Source organism: Lathyrus oleraceus, chromosome 1 (genome assembly GCF_024323335.1).
Source record: "Lathyrus oleraceus cultivar Zhongwan6 chromosome 1, CAAS_Psat_ZW6_1.0, whole genome shotgun sequence".
NCBI lineage: Eukaryota > Viridiplantae > Streptophyta > Magnoliopsida > Fabales > Fabaceae > Lathyrus > Lathyrus oleraceus.
Window position 1 is genome coordinate 309503123 of NC_066579.1, and position 6370 is coordinate 309509492.

Sequence of the window (6370 nt, forward strand, 5' to 3'; positions counted from 1 at the left end):
TCGCAAACCAGAACGATGTTGAAGTTACTGAAGGCTTTGACGACCAGAAAAAGATGGAAACTACCGAAGGTTTCGACAAAAAGGACAGTGACAATGCTGCCGAAGATGGTTTCGTTCGACAAGAAGAGAATTGGGACTGCTTGGGACAGCCAAGTGGGAAGTATGATTATCTCGTGAAACACAATGCGCCGACAAGCTCTCAGATCGACATCAACACAATCCAACCAAGCGGTTGGGGAGATGTTCCTTCAGACAACAATGAAAAAACAATTGAGGCAATTGAGAATCTCCCTAATATGAAAAAGAAGGTTACTGAAGACCTCATTATTGAAAACAAGGCTACTAAAAGCCTTGATCCTGATCAAACATCTTTGCCTGCAAACTCAGTATATACGTGGACCCAATTAGAGAGGTTGTTCCATGAACAATTTTACACGGGACAAACAAAAATAAGTCTGAAAGAATTAGCCAGTGTTAAGAGAAAACACTCAGAACCAATAGATGATTACTTAAATAGGTTCAGATTGCTAAAGGCTAGATGTTTCACTCTGGTGCCAGAACATGAGTTAGTCGAAATGGCCGCAGGAGGACTAGATTATTCTATAAGGAAGAAACTAGATACCCAGTATTTGAGGGATATGGCACAATTAGCAGATAGGGTGAGACAGGTCGAAAGGTTAAGGGATGAAAAATTCATAGCAAATAAGAATAAAAAAGACAGGGTAGCCTACGTAGGGGTTCGCCAAGATGATGAGTACGACGAAAACGAACCAAGTAACTTCGACGAACAAGAGATTGACTTAGCAGAACTAAAACAAGGCCCACCTTATTCGTGTAAAGTACTAACTCCGTCGAACGGAAACCCAGTCGAAACCAATGATAAGTTCCCCAAAAGAACTTATACATTCGACATCACCAAATGTGACGAAATTTTCGATTTGTTGGTTAAAGATGGTCAGTTAATAAAACCACCAGGCGCTAAAGAACCGCCTATGGAACAACAGAAAAAGAGAGTTTTTGTAAATACCATAATTTTCTGGGCCATAAAACATCTCGCTGTTTCCTTTTCAGGGATCTCGTTTAAAATGCTATTCGTGACGGAAGACTGAAGTTTGGTGATAAGCCAAAACAACAGATGAGGATTGATTCGAATCCCATGCAGCCAGCCGAAGCCCATTACGCTGAACCATCCATTGTGAACATGGTGGAGGTCGAAATTGCTCCTGATGGCAATCTCGAAATGGTGGAAGCTGTTGGAGAATTCGACACAAATATCAACATGGTGGAGATTGCTGATGATCTCGCAAACCAAAACGAAGTTGAAGTTACTGAAGGCTTTGACGACCAGAAAAAGATGGAAACTACCGAAGGTTTCGACAAAAAGGACAGTGACAATGCTGCCGAAGACGGTTTGGTTCGACAAGAAGAGAATTGGGACTGCTTGGGACAGCCAAGTGGGAAGTATGATTATCTCGTGAAATACAATGTGCCGACAAGCTCTCAGATCGACATCCACACAATCCAACCAAGCGGTTGGGGAGATGTTCCTTCAGACAACAATGAAAAAACAGTTGAGGCAATTGAGAATCACCCTAATATGAAAAAGAAGGTTACTGAAGACCTCATTATTGAAAACAAGGCTACTAAAAGCCTTGATCCTGATCAAACATCTTTGCCTGCAATCTCAGTATATACGTGGACCCAATTAGAGAGGTTGTTCCATGAACAAATTTACACGGGACAAACAAAAATAAGTCTGAAAGAATTAGCCAGTGTTAAGAGAAAACACTCAGAACCAATAGATGATTACTTAAATAGGTTCAGATTGCTAAAGGCTAGATGTTTCACTCCGGTGCCAGAACATGAGTTAGTCGAAATGGCCGCAGGAGGACTAGATTATTCTATAAGGAAGAAACTAGATACCCAGTATTTGAGGGATATGGCACAATTAGCAGATAGGGTGAGACAGGTCGAAAGGTTAAGGGATGAAAAATTCAGAGCAAATAAGAATAAAAAAGAAAGGGTAGCCTACGTAGGGGTTCGCCAAGATGATGAGTACGACGAAAACGAACCAAGTAACTTCGACGAACAAGAGATTGACTTAGCAGAACTAAAAACAAGGCCCACCTTATTCGTGTAAAGTACTAACTCCGTCGAACGGAAACCCAGTCGAAACCAATGATAAGTTCCCCAAAAGAACTTATACATTCGACATCACCAAATGTGACAAAATTTTCGATTTGTTGGTTAAAGATGGTCAGTTAATAAAACCACCAGGCGCTAAAGAACCGCCTATGGAACAACAGAAAAAGAGAGTTTTTATAAATACCATAATTTTCTGGGCCATAAAACATCTCGCTGTTTCCTTTTCAGGGATCTCGTTTAAAATGCTATCCGTGACGGAAGACTGAAGTTTGGTGATAAGCCAAAACAACAGATGAGGATTGATTCGAATCCCATGCAGCCAGTCGAAGCCCATTACGCTGAACCATCCATTGTGAACATGGTGGAGGTCGAAATTTCTCCTGATGGCAATCTCGAAATGGTGGAAGTTGTTGGAGAATTCGACACAAATATCAACATGGTGGAGATTGCTGATGATCTCGCAAACCAGAACGAAGTTGAAGTTACTGAAGGCTTTGACGACCAGAAAAATATGGAAACTATTGAAGGTTTCGACAAAAAGGACAGTGACAATGCTGCCGAAGACGGTTTGGTTCGACAAGAAGAGAATTGGGACTTCTTGGGACAGCCAAGTGGGAAGTATGATTATCTCGTGAAATACAATGCGCCGGCAAGCTCTCAGATCGACATCAACACAATCCAACCAAGCGGTTGGGGAGATGTTCCTTCAGACAACAATGAAAAAACAGTTGAGGCAATTGAGAATCTCCCTAATATGAAAAAGAAGGTCACTGAAGACCTCATTATTGAAAACAAGGCTACTGAAAGCCTTGATCCTGATCAAACATCTTTGCCTGCAAACTCAGTATATACGTGGACCCAATTAGAGAGGTTGTTCCATGAACAATTTTACACGGGACAAACAAAAATAAGTCTGAAAGAATTAGCCAGTGTTAAGAGAAAACACTCAGAACCAATAGATGATAACTTAAATAGGTTCAGATTGCTAAAGGCTAGATGTTTCACTCCGGTGCCAGAACATGAGTTTGTCGAAATGGCCGCAAGAGGACTAGATTATTCTATAAGGAAGAAACTAGATACCCAGTATTTGAGGGATATGGCACAATTAGCAGATAGGGTGAGACATGTCGAAAGGTTAAGGGATGAAAAATTCATAGCAAATAAGAATAAAAAAGAAAGGGTAGCCTACGTAGGGGTTCTCCAAGATGATGAGTACGACGAAAACGAATCAAGTAACTTCGACGAACAAGAGTTTGATTTAGCAGAACTAAAACAAGGCCCACCTTATTCGTGTAAAGTACTAACTCTGTCGAACGGAAACCCAGTCGAAACCAATGATAAGTTCCCCAAAAGAACTTATACATTCGACATCACCAAATGTGACGAAATTTTCGATTTGTTGGTTAAAGATGGTCAGTTAATAAAACCACCAGGCGCTAAAGAACCGCCTATGGAACAACAGAAAAAGAGAGGTTTTTGTAAATACCATAATTCTCTGGGCCATAAAACATCTCGCTGTTTCCTTTTCAGGGATCTCGTTTAAAATGCTATCCGTGACGGAAGATTGAAGTTTGGTGATAAGCCAAAACAACAGATGAGGATTGATTCGAATCCCATGCAGCCAGCCGAAGCCCATTACGCTGAACCATCCATTGTGAACATGGTGGAGGTCGAAATTGCTCCTGATGGCAATCTCGAAATGGTGGAAGCTGTTGGAGAATTCGACACAAATATCAACATGGTGGAGATTGCTGATGATCTCGCAAACCAGAACGAAGTTGAAGTTACTGAAGGCTTTGACGACCAGAAAAAGATGGAAACTACCGAAGGTTTCGACAAAAAGGACAGTGACAATGCTGCCGAAGACGGTTTGGTTCGACAAGAAGAGAATTGGGACTGCTTGGGACAGCCAAGTGGGAAGTATGATTATCTCGTGAAATACAATGCGCCGACAAGCTCTCAGATCGACATCCACACAATCCAACCAAGAGGTTGGGGAGATGTTCCTTCAGACAACAATGAAAAAACAGTTGAGGCAATTGAGAATCTCCCTAATATGAAAAAGAAGGTTACTGAAGACCTCATTATTGAAAACAAGGCTACTAAAAGCCTTGATCCTGATCAAACATCTTTGCATGCAAACTCAGTATATACGTGGACCCAATTAGAGAGGTTGTTCCATGAACAAATTTACACGGGACAAACAAAAATAAGTCTGAAAGAATTAGCCAGTGTCAAGAGAAAACACTCAGAACCAATAGATGATTACTTAAATAGGTTCAGATTGCTAAAGGCTAGATGTTTCACTCCGGTGCCAGAACATGAGTTAGTCGAAATGGCTGCAGGAGGACTAGATTATTCTATAAGGAAGAAACTAGATACCCAGTATTTAAGGGATATGGCACAATTAGCAGATAGGGTGAGACAGGTCGAAAGGTTAAGGGATGAAAAATTCAGAGCAAATAAGAATAAAAAAGAAAGGGTAGCCTACGTAGGGGTTCGCCAAGATGATGAGTACGGCGAAAACGAACCAAGTAACTTCGACGAACAAGAGATTGACTTAGCAGAACTAAAACAAGGCCCACCTTATTCGTGTAAAGTACTAACTCCGTCGAACGGAAACCCAGTCGAAACCAATGATAAGTTCCCCAAAAGAACTTATACATTCGACATCACCAAATGTGACGAAATTATCGATTTGTTGGTTAAAGATGGTCAGTTAATAAAACCGCCTATGGAACAACAGAAAAAGAGAGGTTTTTGTAAATACCATAATTTTCTGGGCCATAAAACATCTCGCTGTTTCCTTTTCAGGGATCTCGTTTAAAATGCACTCCGTGACGGAAGACTGAAGTTTGGTGATAAGCCAAAACAACAGATGAGGATTGATTCGAATCCCATGCAGCCAGTCGAAGCCCATTACGCTGAACCATCCATTGTGAACATGGTGGAGGTCGAAATTGCTCCTGATGGCAATCTCGAAATGGTGGAAGCTGTTGGAGAATTCGACACAAATATCAACATGGTGGAGATTGCTGATGATCTCGCAAACCAGAACGAAGTTGAAGTTACTGAAGGCTTTGACGACCAGAAAAAGATGGAAACTACCGAAGGTTTCGACAAAAAGGACAGTGACAATGTTGCCGAAGACGGTTTGGTTCGACAAGAAGAGAATTGGGACTGCTTGGGACAGCCAAGTGGGAAGTATGATTATCTCGTGAAATACAATGTGCCGACAAGCTCTCAGATCGACATCCACACAATCCAACCAAGCGGTTGGGGAGATGTTCCTTCAGACAACAATGAAAAAACAGTTGAGGCAATTGAGAATCTCCCTAATATGAAAAAGAAGGTTACTGAAGACCTCATTATTGAAAACAAGGCTACTAAAAGCCTTGATCCTGATCAAACATCTTTGCCTGCAATCTCAGTATATACGTGGACCCAATTAGAGAGGTTGTTCCATGAACAATTTTACACGGGACAAACAAAAATAAGTCTGAAAGAATTAGCCAGTGTTAAGAGAAAACACTCAGAACCAATAGATGATTACTTAAATAGGTTCAGATTGCTAAAGGCTAGATGTTTCACTTCGGTGCCAGAACATGAGTTAGTCGAAATGGCCGCAGGAGGACTAGATTATTCTATAAGGAAGAAACTAGATACCCAGTATTTTAGGGATATGGCACAATTAGCAGATAGGGTGAGACAGGTCGAAAGGTTAAGGGATGAAAAATTTAGAGCAAATAAGAATAAAAAAGAAAGGGTAGCCTACGTAGGGGTTCGCCAAGATTACGAGTACGACGAAAATGAACCAAGTAACTTCGACGAACAAGAGATTGACTTAGCAGAACTAAAACAAGGCCCACCTTATTCGTGTAAAGTACTAACTCCGTCGAACGGAAACCCAGACGAAACCAATGATAAGTTCCCCAAAAGAACTTATACATTCGACATCACCAAATGTGACGAAATTTTTGATTTGTTGGTTAAAGATGGTCAGTTAATAAAACCATCAGGTGCTAAAGAACCGCCTATGGAACAACAGAAAAAGAGAGGTTTTTGTAAATACCATAATTTTCTGGGCCATAAAACATCTCGCTGTTTCCTTTTCAGGGATCTCGTTTAAAATGCTATCCGTGACGGAAGACTGAAGTTTGGTGATAAGCCAAAACAACAGATGAGGATTGATTCGAATCCCATGCAGCCAGTCGAAGCCCATTAC